The sequence below is a fragment of the Hyla sarda genome, unplaced genomic scaffold (assembly GCF_029499605.1).
Source record: "Hyla sarda isolate aHylSar1 unplaced genomic scaffold, aHylSar1.hap1 scaffold_350, whole genome shotgun sequence".
NCBI lineage: Eukaryota > Metazoa > Chordata > Amphibia > Anura > Hylidae > Hyla > Hyla sarda.
The window spans coordinates 140,192-157,879 of record NW_026610262.1 but is presented as its reverse complement, the minus strand read 5'-3'; the positions used below and the strand labels follow the sequence as shown (position 1 = coordinate 157,879).

At 46.0% G+C, this 17,688-nt stretch overlaps 8 non-coding genes across 8 annotated transcripts; all 8 read left to right on the top strand.

Moving 5' to 3' along the window:
* The first annotated feature begins 305 nt into the window (after positions 1–305).
* On the top strand, positions 306–496 carry LOC130331391 (U2 spliceosomal RNA). The gene has a single exon (XR_008874302.1). It is a non-coding gene; the product is annotated as a U2 spliceosomal RNA (small nuclear RNA).
* Positions 497–2,584: 2,088 nt separating this feature from the next.
* LOC130331389 (U2 spliceosomal RNA) lies at positions 2,585–2,775 on the top strand. The gene has a single exon (XR_008874300.1). It is a non-coding gene; the product is annotated as a U2 spliceosomal RNA (small nuclear RNA).
* Positions 2,776–4,863: 2,088 nt separating this feature from the next.
* On the top strand, positions 4,864–5,054 carry LOC130331388 (U2 spliceosomal RNA). Its single transcript, XR_008874299.1, has one exon. It is a non-coding gene; the product is annotated as a U2 spliceosomal RNA (small nuclear RNA).
* A 2,087-nt stretch (positions 5,055–7,141) lies between these two features.
* On the top strand, positions 7,142–7,332 carry LOC130331387 (U2 spliceosomal RNA). Its single transcript, XR_008874298.1, has one exon. It is a non-coding gene; the product is annotated as a U2 spliceosomal RNA (small nuclear RNA).
* A 2,085-nt stretch (positions 7,333–9,417) lies between these two features.
* On the top strand, positions 9,418–9,608 carry LOC130331386 (U2 spliceosomal RNA). The gene has a single exon (XR_008874297.1). It is a non-coding gene; the product is annotated as a U2 spliceosomal RNA (small nuclear RNA).
* A 2,087-nt stretch (positions 9,609–11,695) lies between these two features.
* Positions 11,696–11,886, top strand: LOC130331385 (U2 spliceosomal RNA). Its single transcript, XR_008874296.1, has one exon. It is a non-coding gene; the product is annotated as a U2 spliceosomal RNA (small nuclear RNA).
* A 2,082-nt stretch (positions 11,887–13,968) lies between these two features.
* Positions 13,969–14,159, top strand: LOC130331530 (U2 spliceosomal RNA). The gene has a single exon (XR_008874419.1). It is a non-coding gene; the product is annotated as a U2 spliceosomal RNA (small nuclear RNA).
* A 2,087-nt stretch (positions 14,160–16,246) lies between these two features.
* Positions 16,247–16,437, top strand: LOC130331529 (U2 spliceosomal RNA). Its single transcript, XR_008874418.1, has one exon. It is a non-coding gene; the product is annotated as a U2 spliceosomal RNA (small nuclear RNA).
* The last annotated feature ends 1,251 nt before the right edge of the window (positions 16,438–17,688 follow it).

Below are 17,688 nucleotides of genomic sequence, written 5' to 3'. Positions count from 1 at the left end.
GTGCTTGTGTGTGTGTTTCCTATGCAGATCCTAAGCCCAGTGTCACATGCAAGTAGGAGGAGTAAGAAGGGTTCCTGGCAAATCCGGGTTATGGATTGCATTTAAAAAGGCCCCGTGGGAGTGCAATGGGCCCCTGTCTTGCTGCTTAGCAATAATGGTATGGGTTTAGGTTCTGCTGTGTGTACTGGTGGTTGACTGCCCCCCAGCCCAGAGTGTGCATGGAAAATTGTCTGGCAGCCTCCCTGACAGCAAGCAGTGATAGTGCCCATGAAGGGGACCTTGTTGGGCCCGCCCCTTTCACGGTTATCGCTTCTCGGCCTTTTGGCTAAGATCAAGTGTAGTATCTGTTCTTATCAGTTTAATATCTGATACGTCCCCTATCTGGGGACCATATATTAAATGGATTTTTGAGAACGGGGGCCGATTTCGAAGCTTGCTTCCGTCGCCCTATGCATTGACCCGATATGGCAGTATCTTCGGGTACAGTGCACCACCCCCTTACAGGGTTAAAAAGAAAGATTCCTACTTTCATTGCTACCTGCTTGCTGGCTAGCCAGCTAGCCAGCCCTGTGGGCCTTGCTGCTGCTGCAGCCAAAAAACAAAAGGTGGTGCTGCTGCTGCTTCTGCTGCTTCTGCTTCTGCTTGTGTCTGGCCCCTGTTGGAGCGTCCAGGCACAGGACTTCTGCTGCTGCTGACTAAATGGCCTCCTTAATTGGATCATTTGAGTAGCCAGCACACCTGTGCAGGTAGGGCATGACATGATAGGCAGCTGCCTTGATAGCGGGTGGGTGCTGAATGTTCCTAATTGACAAAATAAGATTAATGCTTATGAAGAAATATAAAATCTCATCCCTTCCCCAATATCGCGCCACACCCCTACCCCTTAATTCCCTGGTTGAACGTGATGGACATATGTCTTTTTTCGACCGTACTAACTATGTAACTATGTAACATAACATGGGGGGGGGGTCTCCTGGCTGTTCACACAGGTGTGTCATTGCTGTACATTGACCATGCATTGCTTCTGTGGTATTGCAAAGGCAAAGACAAATGCTTCCAGCCATCCATTGCACTAATGGATTGGTCATCAGCTGGCTGTCTATGTCCCGCATCAATATAGACCAAAGTACAGAGGGTTAGGCTATGCTATTGTGCACCTACCTGATGCATCAGAAGGTGCGAGGCCCTTGCTAAATTCTGTGCACAGACTTTGAGATCTATGCTTTAGACTGTATCTAAACCTGCTCCAACATGGACTGACATTCTGGCCTACTTTCAGCCGATGCGACTTGTCTGTCGCTGAACAGTCGCTTTTTATGTATTCAGCACCTATGTATAATGTTGTAAAAATGCTCTAGAAGCTAAAGTCGCAGAAATGTCACACATATTTGGCCTGCAACTTTCTGTGCGACAAATTCAGACAGGAAAAATCAGTATAAATCCTTAGAAAATTATCCCCCAGTGTCTCCATCTGCTGGCGGTATTGAATAAGCATTGCTGCACTGATGGGGTATGCATTAGACAAAAAAGAGAAGAAAAAGAAGAATAATACGCCCAGAAAAGAGGCGAAAAGGAGAAAAACGTAAAAAAACGTGAAAAAAAAGTAAGAGGAGGAGAAGGGAAAAAAAGGTGGAAATGGGTTTAAAAGTGATTTCGGCGGAGAAATATATATATATATATATATATATATATATATATATATATATATATATGCGCACACACACACATAGATATAAACGTATTCTCCGTTGAGATATTGCAGCCGCTGCTGTGTCCAGGCCCAGGAGCCTTAGCACTGTGCTGTGATGTCACTCAATACCACTGACATCACTAGGTGTAAACAACATCTCTCCTTTGCTGTGTATGTGACTATGGAGCTGTTTGGTGATGTCGTCTATTACGGCCTTCATAGAAGCAACAGGAGATTGTTGCATCCATCTTGAACCCTCAGAACTACAGTGCTATGATGTCACTCACTTCCACAGGCCTTGCAGAGTGTAAACAACAACAACCCAGCTTTGTTGTGTATGTAACCAAAGGGATTTGTGATGTCACCTAGAACCTTCACAGCAGCGACAGCTTTATGAGGAGCATCAGCACTGCTCTGCCTGAGCAGAACCATCACCGCCATAGGTTGTCAAATAACCCGGATTTAACCCACACAGGTAAGTCCAATGGGGTGCAGGCATGTCCTCTATGCTTACAGCTTCCCGTGGGTGTTGGTTTGATACCGTTTGGGGACAGCCAAGGAGGCATCTGCAGGCAACAAAGGTAGGTGTGTGCTTGTGTGTGTGTTTCCTATGCAGATCCTAAGCCCAGTGTCACATGCAAGTAGGAGGAGTAAGAAGGGTTCCTGGCAAATCCGGGTTATGGATTGCATTTAAAAAGGCCCCGTGGGAGTGCAATGGGCCCCTGTCTTGCTGCTTAGCAATAATGGTATGGGTTTAGGTTCTGCTGTGTGTACTGGTGGTTGACTGCCCCCCAGCCCAGAGTGTGCATGGAAAATTGTCTGGCAGCCTCCCTGACAGCAAGCAGTGATAGTGCCCATGAAGGGGACCTTGTTGGGCCCGCCCCTTTCACGGTTATCGCTTCTCGGCCTTTTGGCTAAGATCAAGTGTAGTATCTGTTCTTATCAGTTTAATATCTGATACGTCCCCTATCTGGGGACCATATATTAAATGGATTTTTGAGAACGGGGGCCGATTTCGAAGCTTGCTTCCGTCGCCCTATGCATTGACCCGATATGGCAGTATCTTCGGGTACAGTGCACCACCCCCTTACAGGGTTAAAAAGAAAGATTCCTACTTTCATTGCTACCTGCTTGCTGGCTAGCCAGCTAGCCAGCCCTGTGGGCCTTGCTGCTGCTGCAGCCAAAAAACAAAAGGTGGTGCTGCTGCTGCTTCTGCTGCTTCTGCTTCTGCTTGTGTCTGGCCCCTGTTGGAGCGTCCAGGCACAGGACTTCTGCTGCTGCTGACTAAATGGCCTCCTTAATTGGATCATTTGAGTAGCCAGCACACCTGTGCAGGTAGGGCATGACATGATAGGCAGCTGCCTTGATAGCGGGTGGGTGCTGAATGTTCCTAATTGACAAAATAAGATTAATGCTTATGAAGAAATATAAAATCTCATCCCTTCCCCAATATCGCGCCACACCCCTACCCCTTAATTCCCTGGTTGAACGTGATGGACATATGTCTTTTTTCGACCGTACTAACTATGTAACTATGTAACATAACATGGGGGGGGGGGTCTCCTGGCTGTTCACACAGGTGTGTCATTGCTGTACATTGACCATGCATTGCTTCTGTGGTATTGCAAAGGCAAAGACAAATGCTTCCAGCCATCCATTGCACTAATGGATTGGTCATCAGCTGGCTGTCTATGTCCCGCATCAATATAGACCAAAGTACAGAGGGTTAGGCTATGCTATTGTGCACCTACCTGATGCATCAGAAGGTGCGAGGCCCTTGCTAAATTCTGTGCACAGACTTTGAGATCTATGCTTTAGACTGTATCTAAACCTGCTCCAACATGGACTGACATTCTGGCCTACTTTCAGCCGATGCGACTTGTCTGTCGCTGAACAGTCGCTTTTTATGTATTCAGCACCTATGTATAATGTTGTAAAAATGCTCTAGAAGCTAAAGTCGCAGAAATGTCACACATATTTGGCCTGCAACTTTCTGTGCGACAAATTCAGACAGGAAAAATCAGTATAAATCCTTAGAAAATTATCCCCCAGTGTCTCCATCTGCTGGCGGTATTGAATAAGCATTGCTGCACTGATGGGGTATGCATTAGACGAAAAAAAAGAAGAAAAAGAAGAATAATACGCCCAGAAAAGAGGCGAAAAGGAGAAAAACGTAAAAAAACGTGAAAAAAAAGTAAGAGGAGGAGAAGGGAAAAAAAGGTGGAAATGGGTTTAAAAGTGATTTCGGCGGAGAAATATATATATATATATATATATATATATATATATATATATATATATGCGCACACACATACATAGATATAAACGTATTCTCCGTTGAGATATTGCAGCCGCTGCTGTGTCCAGGCCCAGGAGCCTTAGCACTGTGCTGCGATGTCACTCAATACCACTGACATCACTAGGTGTAAACAACATCTCTCCTTTGCTGTGTATGTGACTATGGAGCTGTTTGGTGATGTCGTCTATTACGGCCTTCATAGAAGCAACAGGAGATTGTTGCATCCATCTTGAACCCTCAGAACTACAGTGCTATGATGTCACTCACTTCCACAGGCCTTGCAGAGTGTAAACAACAACAACCCAGCTTTGTTGTGTATGTAACCAAAGGGATTTGTGATGTCACCTAGAACCTTCACAGCAGCGACAGCTTTATGAGGAGCATCAGCACTGCTCTGCCTGAGCAGAACCATCACCGCCATAGGTTGTCAAATAACCCGGATTTAACCCACACAGGTAAGTCCAATGGGGTGCAGGCATGTCCTCTATGCTTACAGCTTCCCGTGGGTGTTGGTTTGATACCGTTTGGGGACAGCCAAGGAGGCATCTGCAGGCAACAAAGGTAGGTGTGTGCTTGTGTGTGTGTTTCCTATGCAGATCCTAAGCCCAGTGTCACATGCAAGTAGGAGGAGTAAGAAGGGTTCCTGGCAAATCCGGGTTATGGATTGCATTTAAAAAGGCCCCGTGGGAGTGCAATGGGCCCCTGTCTTGCTGCTTAGCAATAATGGTATGGGTTTAGGTTCTGCTGTGTGTACTGGTGGTTGACTGCCCCCCAGCCCAGAGTGTGCATGGAAAATTGTCTGGCAGCCTCCCTGACAGCAAGCAGTGATAGTGCCCATGAAGGGGACCTTGTTGGGCCCGCCCCTTTCACGGTTATCGCTTCTCGGCCTTTTGGCTAAGATCAAGTGTAGTATCTGTTCTTATCAGTTTAATATCTGATACGTCCCCTATCTGGGGACCATATATTAAATGGATTTTTGAGAACGGGGGCCGATTTCGAAGCTTGCTTCCGTCGCCCTATGCATTGACCCGATATGGCAGTATCTTCGGGTACAGTGCACCACCCCCTTACAGGGTTAAAAAGAAAGATTCCTACTTTCATTGCTACCTGCTTGCTGGCTAGCCAGCTAGCCAGCCCTGTGGGCCTTGCTGCTGCTGCAGCCAAAAAACAAAAGGTGGTGCTGCTGCTGCTTCTGCTGCTTCTGCTTCTGCTTGTGTCTGGCCCCTGTTGGAGCGTCCAGGCACAGGACTTCTGCTGCTGCTGACTAAATGGCCTCCTTAATTGGATCATTTGAGTAGCCAGCACACCTGTGCAGGTAGGGCATGACATGATAGGCAGCTGCCTTGATAGCGGGTGGGTGCTGAATGTTCCTAATTGACAAAATAAGATTAATGCTTATGAAGAAATATAAAATCTCATCCCTTCCCCAATATCGCGCCACACCCCTACCCCTTAATTCCCTGGTTGAACGTGATGGACATATGTCTTTTTTCGACCGTACTAACTATGTAACTATGTAACATAACATGGGGGGGGGGTCTCCTGGCTGTTCACACAGGTGTGTCATTGCTGTACATTGACCATGCATTGCTTCTGTGGTATTGCAAAGGCAAAGACAAATGCTTCCAGCCATCCATTGCACTAATGGATTGGTCATCAGCTGGCTGTCTATGTCCCGCATCAATATAGACCAAAGTACAGAGGGTTAGGCTATGCTATTGTGCACCTACCTGATGCATCAGAAGGTGCGAGGCCCTTGCTAAATTCTGTGCACAGACTTTGAGATCTATGCTTTAGACTGTATCTAAACCTGCTCCAACATGGACTGACATTCTGGCCTACTTTCAGCCGATGCGACTTGTCTGTCGCTGAACAGTCGCTTTTTATGTATTCAGCACCTATGTATAATGTTGTAAAAATGCTCTAGAAGCTAAAGTCGCAGAAATGTCACACATATTTGGCCTGCAACTTTCTGTGCGACAAATTCAGACAGGAAAAATCAGTATAAATCCTTAGAAAATTATCCCCCAGTGTCTCCATCTGCTGGCGGTATTGAATAAGCATTGCTGCACTGATGGGGTATGCATTAGACGAAAAAAAAGAAGAAAAAGAAGAATAATACGCCCAGAAAAGAGGCGAAAAGGAGAAAAACGTAAAAAAACTTGAAAAAAAAGTAAGAGGAGGAGAAGGGAAAAAAAGGTGGAAATGGGTTTAAAAGTGATTTCGGCGGAGAAATATATATATATATATATATATATATATATATATATATATATATATGCGCACACACACACATAGATATAAACGTATTCTCCGTTGAGATATTGCAGCCGCTGCTGTGTCCAGGCCCAGGAGCCTTAGCACTGTGCTGTGATGTCACTCAATACCACTGACATCACTAGGTGTAAACAACATCTCTCCTTTGCTGTGTATGTGACTATGGAGCTGTTTGGTGATGTCGTCTATTACGGCCTTCATAGAAGCAACAGGAGATTGTTGCATCCATCTTGAACCCTCAGAACTACAGTGCTATGATGTCACTCACTTCCACAGGCCTTGCAGAGTGTAAACAACAACAACCCAGCTTTGTTGTGTATGTAACCAAAGGGATTTGTGATGTCACCTAGAACCTTCACAGCAGCGACAGCTTTATGAGGAGCATCAGCACTGCTCTGCCTGAGCAGAACCATCACCGCCATAGGTTGTCAAATAACCCGGATTTAACCCACACAGGTAAGTCCAATGGGGTGCAGGCATGTCCTCTATGCTTACAGCTTCCCGTGGGTGTTGGTTTGATACCGTTTGGGGACAGCCAAGGAGGCATCTGCAGGCAACAAAGGTAGGTGTGTGCTTGTGTGTGTGTTTCCTATGCAGATCCTAAGCCCAGTGTCACATGCAAGTAGGAGGAGTAAGAAGGGTTCCTGGCAAATCCGGGTTATGGATTGCATTTAAAAAGGCCCCGTGGGAGTGCAATGGGCCCCTGTCTTGCTGCTTAGCAATAATGGTATGGGTTTAGGTTCTGCTGTGTGTACTGGTGGTTGACTGCCCCCCAGCCCAGAGTGTGCATGGAAAATTGTCTGGCAGCCTCCCTGACAGCAAGCAGTGATAGTGCCCATGAAGGGGACCTTGTTGGGCCCGCCCCTTTCACGGTTATCGCTTCTCGGCCTTTTGGCTAAGATCAAGTGTAGTATCTGTTCTTATCAGTTTAATATCTGATACGTCCCCTATCTGGGGACCATATATTAAATGGATTTTTGAGAACGGGGGCCGATTTCGAAGCTTGCTTCCGTCGCCCTATGCATTGACCCGATATGGCAGTATCTTCGGGTACAGTGCACCACCCCCTTACAGGGTTAAAAAGAAAGATTCCTACTTTCATTGCTACCTGCTTGCTGGCTAGCCAGCTAGCCAGCCCTGTGGGCCTTGCTGCTGCTGCAGCCAAAAAACAAAAGGTGGTGCTGCTGCTGCTTCTGCTGCTTCTGCTTCTGCTTGTGTCTGGCCCCTGTTGGAGCGTCCAGGCACAGGACTTCTGCTGCTGCTGACTAAATGGCCTCCTTAATTGGATCATTTGAGTAGCCAGCACACCTGTGCAGGTAGGGCATGACATGATAGGCAGCTGCCTTGATAGCGGGTGGGTGCTGAATGTTCCTAATTGACAAAATAAGATTAATGCTTATGAAGAAATATAAAATCTCATCCCTTCCCCAATATCGCGCCACACCCCTACCCCTTAATTCCCTGGTTGAACGTGATGGACATATGTCTTTTTTCGACCGTACTAACTATGTAACTATGTAACATAACATGGGGGGGGGGTCTCCTGGCTGTTCACACAGGTGTGTCATTGCTGTACATTGACCATGCATTGCTTCTGTGGTATTGCAAAGGCAAAGACAAATGCTTCCAGCCATCCATTGCACTAATGGATTGGTCATCAGCTGGCTGTCTATGTCCCGCATCAATATAGACCAAAGTACAGAGGGTTAGGCTATGCTATTGTGCACCTACCTGATGCATCAGAAGGTGCGAGGCCCTTGCTAAATTCTGTGCACAGACTTTGAGATCTATGCTTTAGACTGTATCTAAACCTGCTCCAACATGGACTGACATTCTGGCCTACTTTCAGCCGATGCGACTTGTCTGTCGCTGAACAGTCGCTTTTTATGTATTCAGCACCTATGTATAATGTTGTAAAAATGCTCTAGAAGCTAAAGTCGCAGAAATGTCACACATATTTGGCCTGCAACTTTCTGTGCGACAAATTCAGACAGGAAAAATCAGTATAAATCCTTAGAAAATTATCCCCCAGTGTCTCCATCTGCTGGCGGTATTGAATAAGCATTGCTGCACTGATGGGGTATGCATTAGACGAAAAAAAAGAAGAAAAAGAAGAATAATACGCCCAGAAAAGAGGCGAAAAGGAGAAAAACGTAAAAAAACGTGAAAAAAAAGTAAGAGGAGGAGAAGGGAAAAAAAGGTGGAAATGGGTTTAAAAGTGATTTCGGCGGAGAAATATATATATATATATATATATATATATATATATATATATATATGCGCACACACACACATAGATATAAACGTATTCTCCGTTGAGATATTGCAGCCGCTGCTGTGTCCAGGCCCAGGAGCCTTAGCACTGTGCTGTGATGTCACTCAATACCACTGACATCACTAGGTGTAAACAACATCTCTCCTTTGCTGTGTATGTGACTATGGAGCTGTTTGGTGATGTCGTCTATTACGGCCTTCATAGAAGCAACAGGAGATTGTTGCATCCATCTTGAACCCTCAGAACTACAGTGCTATGATGTCACTCACTTCCACAGGCCTTGCAGAGTGTAAACAACAACAACCCAGCTTTGTTGTGTATGTAACCAAAGGGATTTGTGATGTCACCTAGAACCTTCACAGCAGCGACAGCTTTATGAGGAGCATCAGCACTGCTCTGCCTGAGCAGAACCATCACCGCCATAGGTTGTCAAATAACCCGGATTTAACCCACACAGGTAAGTCCAATGGGGTGCAGGCATGTCCTCTATGCTTACAGCTTCCCGTGGGTGTTGGTTTGATACCGTTTGGGGACAGCCAAGGAGGCATCTGCAGGCAACAAAGGTAGGTGTGTGCTTGTGTGTGTGTTTCCTATGCAGATCCTAAGCCCAGTGTCACATGCAAGTAGGAGGAGTAAGAAGGGTTCCTGGCAAATCCGGGTTATGGATTGCATTTAAAAAGGCCCCGTGGGAGTGCAATGGGCCCCTGTCTTGCTGCTTAGCAATAATGGTATGGGTTTAGGTTCTGCTGTGTGTACTGGTGGTTGACTGCCCCCCAGCCCAGAGTGTGCATGGAAAATTGTCTGGCAGCCTCCCTGACAGCAAGCAGTGATAGTGCCCATGAAGGGGACCTTGTTGGGCCCGCCCCTTTCACGGTTATCGCTTCTCGGCCTTTTGGCTAAGATCAAGTGTAGTATCTGTTCTTATCAGTTTAATATCTGATACGTCCCCTATCTGGGGACCATATATTAAATGGATTTTTGAGAACGGGGGCCGATTTCGAAGCTTGCTTCCGTCGCCCTATGCATTGACCCGATATGGCAGTATCTTCGGGTACAGTGCACCACCCCCTTACAGGGTTAAAAAGAAAGATTCCTACTTTCATTGCTACCTGCTTGCTGGCTAGCCAGCTAGCCAGCCCTGTGGGCCTTGCTGCTGCTGCAGCCAAAAAACAAAAGGTGGTGCTGCTGCTGCTTCTGCTGCTTCTGCTTCTGCTTGTGTCTGGCCCCTGTTGGAGCGTCCAGGCACAGGACTTCTGCTGCTGCTGACTAAATGGCCTCCTTAATTGGATCATTTGAGTAGCCAGCACACCTGTGCAGGTAGGGCATGACATGATAGGCAGCTGCCTTGATAGCGGGTGGGTGCTGAATGTTCCTAATTGACAAAATAAGATTAATGCTTATGAAGAAATATAAAATCTCATCCCTTCCCCAATATCGCGCCACACCCCTACCCCTTAATTCCCTGGTTGAACGTGATGGACATATGTCTTTTTTCGACCGTACTAACTATGTAACTATGTAACATAACATGGGGGGGGGGTCTCCTGGCTGTTCACACAGGTGTGTCATTGCTGTACATTGACCATGCATTGCTTCTGTGGTATTGCAAAGGCAAAGACAAATGCTTCCAGCCATCCATTGCACTAATGGATTGGTCATCAGCTGGCTGTCTATGTCCCGCATCAATATAGACCAAAGTACAGAGGGTTAGGCTATGCTATTGTGCACCTACCTGATGCATCAGAAGGTGCGAGGCCCTTGCTAAATTCTGTGCACAGACTTTGAGATCTATGCTTTAGACTGTATCTAAACCTGCTCCAACATGGACTGACATTCTGGCCTACTTTCAGCCGATGCGACTTGTCTGTCGCTGAACAGTCGCTTTTTATGTATTCAGCACCTATGTATAATGTTGTAAAAATGCTCTAGAAGCTAAAGTCGCAGAAATGTCACACATATTTGGCCTGCAACTTTCTGTGCGACAAATTCAGACAGGAAAAATCAGTATAAATCCTTAGAAAATTATCCCCCAGTGTCTCCATCTGCTGGCGGTATTGAATAAGCATTGCTGCACTGATGGGGTATGCATTAGACGAAAAAAAAGAAGAAAAAGAAGAATAATACGCCCAGAAAAGAGGCGAAAAGGAGAAAAACGTAAAAAAACGTGAAAAAAAAGTAAGAGGAGGAGAAGGGAAAAAAAGGTGGAAATGGGTTTAAAAGTGATTTCGGCGGAGAAATATATATATATATATATATATATATATATATATATATATATATATGCGCACACACACACATAGATATAAACGTATTCTCCGTTGAGATATTGCAGCCGCTGCTGTGTCCAGGCCCAGGAGCCTTAGCACTGTGCTGTGATGTCACTCAATACCACTGACATCACTAGGTGTAAACAACATCTCTCCTTTGCTGTGTATGTGACTATGGAGCTGTTTGGTGATGTCGTCTATTACGGCCTTCATAGAAGCAACAGGAGATTGTTGCATCCATCTTGAACCCTCAGAACTACAGTGCTATGATGTCACTCACTTCCACAGGCCTTGCAGAGTGTAAACAACAACAACCCAGCTTTGTTGTGTATGTAACCAAAGGGATTTGTGATGTCACCTAGAACCTTCACAGCAGCGACAGCTTTATGAGGAGCATCAGCACTGCTCTGCCTGAGCAGAACCATCACCGCCATAGGTTGTCAAATAACCCGGATTTAACCCACACAGGTAAGTCCAATGGGGTGCAGGCATGTCCTCTATGCTTACAGCTTCCCGTGGGTGTTGGTTTGATACCGTTTGGGGACAGCCAAGGAGGCATCTGCAGGCAACAAAGGTAGGTGTGTGCTTGTGTGTGTGTTTCCTATGCAGATCCTAAGCCCAGTGTCACATGCAAGTAGGAGGAGTAAGAAGGGTTCCTGGCAAATCCGGGTTATGGATTGCATTTAAAAAGGCCCCGTGGGAGTGCAATGGGCCCCTGTCTTGCTGCTTAGCAATAATGGTATGGGTTTAGGTTCTGCTGTGTGTACTGGTGGTTGACTGCCCCCCAGCCCAGAGTGTGCATGGAAAATTGTCTGGCAGCCTCCCTGACAGCAAGCAGTGATAGTGCCCATGAAGGGGACCTTGTTGGGCCCGCCCCTTTCACGGTTATCGCTTCTCGGCCTTTTGGCTAAGATCAAGTGTAGTATCTGTTCTTATCAGTTTAATATCTGATACGTCCCCTATCTGGGGACCATATATTAAATGGATTTTTGAGAACGGGGGCCGATTTCGAAGCTTGCTTCCGTCGCCCTATGCATTGACCCGATATGGCAGTATCTTCGGGTACAGTGCACCACCCCCTTACAGGGTTAAAAAGAAAGATTCCTACTTTCATTGCTACCTGCTTGCTGGCTAGCCAGCTAGCCAGCCCTGTGGGCCTTGCTGCTGCTGCAGCCAAAAAACAAAAGGTGGTGCTGCTGCTGCTTCTGCTGCTTCTGCTTCTGCTTGTGTCTGGCCCCTGTTGGAGCGTCCAGGCACAGGACTTCTGCTGCTGCTGACTAAATGGCCTCCTTAATTGGATCATTTGAGTAGCCAGCACACCTGTGCAGGTAGGGCATGACATGATAGGCAGCTGCCTTGATAGCGGGTGGGTGCTGAATGTTCCTAATTGACAAAATAAGATTAATGCTTATGAAGAAATATAAAATCTCATCCCTTCCCCAATATCGCGCCACACCCCTACCCCTTAATTCCCTGGTTGAACGTGATGGACATATGTCTTTTTTCGACCGTACTAACTATGTAACTATGTAACATAACATGGGGGGGGGGGTCTCCTGGCTGTTCACACAGGTGTGTCATTGCTGTACATTGACCATGCATTGCTTCTGTGGTATTGCAAAGGCAAAGACAAATGCTTCCAGCCATCCATTGCACTAATGGATTGGTCATCAGCTGGCTGTCTATGTCCCGCATCAATATAGACCAAAGTACAGAGGGTTAGGCTATGCTATTGTGCACCTACCTGATGCATCAGAAGGTGCGAGGCCCTTGCTAAATTCTGTGCACAGACTTTGAGATCTATACTTTAGACTGTATCTAAACCTGCTCCAACATGGACTGACATTCTGGCCTACTTTCAGCCGATGCGACTTGTCTGTCGCTGAACAGTCGCTTTTTATGTATTCAGCACCTATGTATAATGTTGTAAAAATGCTCTAGAAGCTAAAGTCGCAGAAATGTCACACATATTTGGCCTGCAACTTTCTGTGCGACAAATTCAGACAGGAAAAATCAGTATAAATCCTTAGAAAATTATCCCCCAGTGTCTCCATCTGCTGGCGGTATTGAATAAGCATTGCTGCACTGATGGGGTATGCATTAGACGAAAAAAAAGAAGAAAAAGAAGAATAATACGCCCAGAAAAGAGGCGAAAAGGAGAAAAACGTAAAAAAACGTGAAAAAAAAGTAAGAGGAGGAGAAGGGAAAAAAAGGTGGAAATGGGTTTAAAAGTGATTTCGGCGGAGAAATATATATATATATATATATATATATATATATATATATATGCGCACACACACACATAGATATAAACGTATTCTCCGTTGAGATATTGCAGCCGCTGCTGTGTCCAGGCCCAGGAGCCTTAGCACTGTGCTGTGATGTCACTCAATACCACTGACATCACTAGGTGTAAACAACATCTCTCCTTTGCTGTGTATGTGACTATGGAGCTGTTTGGTGATGTCGTCTATTACGGCCTTCATAGAAGCAACAGGAGATTGTTGCATCCATCTTGAACCCTCAGAACTACAGTGCTATGATGTCACTCACTTCCACAGGCCTTGCAGAGTGTAAACAACAACAACCCAGCTTTGTTGTGTATGTAACCAAAGGGATTTGTGATGTCACCTAGAACCTTCACAGCAGCGACAGCTTTATGAGGAGCATCAGCACTGCTCTGCCTGAGCAGAACCATCACCGCCATAGGTTGTCAAATAACCCGGATTTAACCCACACAGGTAAGTCCAATGGGGTGCAGGCATGTCCTCTATGCTTACAGCTTCCCGTGGGTGTTGGTTTGATACCGTTTGGGGACAGCCAAGGAGGCATCTGCAGGCAACAAAGGTAGGTGTGTGCTTGTGTGTGTGTTTCCTATGCAGATCCTAAGCCCAGTGTCACATGCAAGTAGGAGGAGTAAGAAGGGTTCCTGGCAAATCCGGGTTATGGATTGCATTTAAAAAGGCCCCGTGGGAGTGCAATGGGCCCCTGTCTTGCTGCTTAGCAATAATGGTATGGGTTTAGGTTCTGCTGTGTGTACTGGTGGTTGACTGCCCCCCAGCCCAGAGTGTGCATGGAAAATTGTCTGGCAGCCTCCCTGACAGCAAGCAGTGATAGTGCCCATGAAGGGGACCTTGTTGGGCCCGCCCCTTTCACGGTTATCGCTTCTCGGCCTTTTGGCTAAGATCAAGTGTAGTATCTGTTCTTATCAGTTTAATATCTGATACGTCCCCTATCTGGGGACCATATATTAAATGGATTTTTGAGAACGGGGGCCGATTTCGAAGCTTGCTTCCGTCGCCCTATGCATTGACCCGATATGGCAGTATCTTCGGGTACAGTGCACCACCCCCTTACAGGGTTAAAAAGAAAGATTCCTACTTTCATTGCTACCTGCTTGCTGGCTAGCCAGCTAGCCAGCCCTGTGGGCCTTGCTGCTGCTGCAGCCAAAAAACAAAAGGTGGTGCTGCTGCTGCTTCTGCTGCTTCTGCTTCTGCTTGTGTCTGGCCCCTGTTGGAGCGTCCAGGCACAGGACTTCTGCTGCTGCTGACTAAATGGCCTCCTTAATTGGATCATTTGAGTAGCCAGCACACCTGTGCAGGTAGGGCATGACATGATAGGCAGCTGCCTTGATAGCGGGTGGGTGCTGAATGTTCCTAATTGACAAAATAAGATTAATGCTTATGAAGAAATATAAAATCTCATCCCTTCCCCAATATCGCGCCACACCCCTACCCCTTAATTCCCTGGTTGAACGTGATGGACATATGTCTTTTTTCGACCGTACTAACTATGTAACTATGTAACATAACATGGGGGGGGGGTCTCCTGGCTGTTCACACAGGTGTGTCATTGCTGTACATTGACCATGCATTGCTTCTGTGGTATTGCAAAGGCAAAGACAAATGCTTCCAGCCATCCATTGCACTAATGGATTGGTCATCAGCTGGCTGTCTATGTCCCGCATCAATATAGACCAAAGTACAGAGGGTTAGGCTATGCTATTGTGCACCTACCTGATGCATCAGAAGGTGCGAGGCCCTTGCTAAATTCTGTGCACAGACTTTGAGATCTATGCTTTAGACTGTATCTAAACCTGCTCCAACATGGACTGACATTCTGGCCTACTTTCAGCCGATGCGACTTGTCTGTCGCTGAACAGTCGCTTTTTATGTATTCAGCACCTATGTATAATGTTGTAAAAATGCTCTAGAAGCTAAAGTCGCAGAAATGTCACACATATTTGGCCTGCAACTTTCTGTGCGACAAATTCAGACAGGAAAAATCAGTATAAATCCTTAGAAAATTATCCCCCAGTGTCTCCATCTGCTGGCGGTATTGAATAAGCATTGCTGCACTGATGGGGTATGCATTAGACGAAAAAAAAGAAGAAAAAGAAGAATAATACGCCCAGAAAAGAGGCGAAAAGGAGAAAAACGTAAAAAAACGTGAAAAAAAAGTAAGAGGAGGAGAAGGGAAAAAAAGGTGGAAATGGGTTTAAAAGTGATTTCGGCGGAGAAATATATATATATATATATATATATATATATATATATATATATATATGCGCACACACACACATAGATATAAACGTATTCTCCGTTGAGATATTGCAGCCGCTGCTGTGTCCAGGCCCAGGAGCCTTAGCACTGTGCTGTGATGTCACTCAATACCACTGACATCACTAGGTGTAAACAACATCTCTCCTTTGCTGTGTATGTGACTATGGAGCTGTTTGGTGATGTCGTCTATTACGGCCTTCATAGAAGCAACAGGAGATTGTTGCATCCATCTTGAACCCTCAGAACTACAGTGCTATGATGTCACTCACTTCCACAGGCCTTGCAGAGTGTAAACAACAACAACCCAGCTTTGTTGTGTATGTAACCAAAGGGATTTGTGATGTCACCTAGAACCTTCACAGCAGCGACAGCTTTATGAGGAGCATCAGCACTGCTCTGCCTGAGCAGAACCATCACCGCCATAGGTTGTCAAATAACCCGGATTTAACCCACACAGGTAAGTCCAATGGGGTGCAGGCATGTCCTCTATGCTTACAGCTTCCCGTGGGTGTTGGTTTGATACCGTTTGGGGACAGCCAAGGAGGCATCTGCAGGCAACAAAGGTAGGTGTGTGCTTGTGTGTGTGTTTCCTATGCAGATCCTAAGCCCAGTGTCACATGCAAGTAGGAGGAGTAAGAAGGGTTCCTGGCAAATCCGGGTTATGGATTGCATTTAAAAAGGCCCCGTGGGAGTGCAATGGGCCCCTGTCTTGCTGCTTAGCAATAATGGTATGGGTTTAGGTTCTGCTGTGTGTACTGGTGGTTGACTGCCCCCCAGCCCAGAGTGTGCATGGAAAATTGTCTGGCAGCCTCCCTGACAGCAAGCAGTGATAGTGCCCATGAAGGGGACCTTGTTGGGCCCGCCCCTTTCACGGTTATCGCTTCTCGGCCTTTTGGCTAAGATCAAGTGTAGTATCTGTTCTTATCAGTTTAATATCTGATACGTCCCCTATCTGGGGACCATATATTAAATGGATTTTTGAGAACGGGGGCCGATTTCGAAGCTTGCTTCCGTCGCCCTATGCATTGACCCGATATGGCAGTATCTTCGGGTACAGTGCACCACCCCCTTACAGGGTTAAAAAGAAAGATTCCTACTTTCATTGCTACCTGCTTGCTGGCTAGCCAGCTAGCCAGCCCTGTGGGCCTTGCTGCTGCTGCAGCCAAAAAACAAAAGGTGGTGCTGCTGCTGCTTCTGCTGCTTCTGCTTCTGCTTGTGTCTGGCCCCTGTTGGAGCGTCCAGGCACAGGACTTCTGCTGCTGCTGACTAAATGGCCTCCTTAATTGGATCATTTGAGTAGCCAGCACACCTGTGCAGGTAGGGCATGACATGATAGGCAGCTGCCTTGATAGCGGGTGGGTGCTGAATGTTCCTAATTGACAAAATAAGATTAATGCTTATGAAGAAATATAAAATCTCATCCCTTCCCCAATATCGCGCCACACCCCTACCCCTTAATTCCCTGGTTGAACGTGATGGACATATGTCTTTTTTCGACCGTACTAACTATGTAACTATGTAACATAACATGGGGGGGGGGTCTCCTGGCTGTTCACACAGGTGTGTCATTGCTGTACATTGACCATGCATTGCTTCTGTGGTATTGCAAAGGCAAAGACAAATGCTTCCAGCCATCCATTGCACTAATGGATTGGTCATCAGCTGGCTGTCTATGTCCCGCATCAATATAGACCAAAGTACAGAGGGTTAGGCTATGCTATTGTGCACCTACCTGATGCATCAGAAGGTGCGAGGCCCTTGCTAAATTCTGTGCACAGACTTTGAGATCTATGCTTTAGACTGTATCTAAACCTGCTCCAACATGGACTGACATTCTGGCCTACTTTCAGCCGATGCGACTTGTCTGTCGCTGAACAGTCGCTTTTTATGTATTCAGCACCTATGTATAATGTTGTAAAAATGCTCTAGAAGCTAAAGTCGCAGAAATGTCACACATATTTGGCCTGCAACTTTCTGTGCGACAAATTCAGACAGGAAAAATCAGTATAAATCCTTAGAAAATTATCCCCCAGTGTCTCCATCTGCTGGCGGTATTGAATAAGCATTGCTGCACTGATGGGGTATGCATTAGACGAAAAAAAAGAAGAAAAAGAAGAATAATACGCCCAGAAAAGAGGCGAAAAGGAGAAAAACGTAAAAAAACGTGAAAAAAAAGTAAGAGGAGGAGAAGGGAAAAAAAGGTGGAAATGGGTTTAAAAGTGATTTCGGCGGAGAAATATATATATATATATATATATATATATATATATATATATATATATGCGCACACACACACATAGATATAAACGTATTCTCCG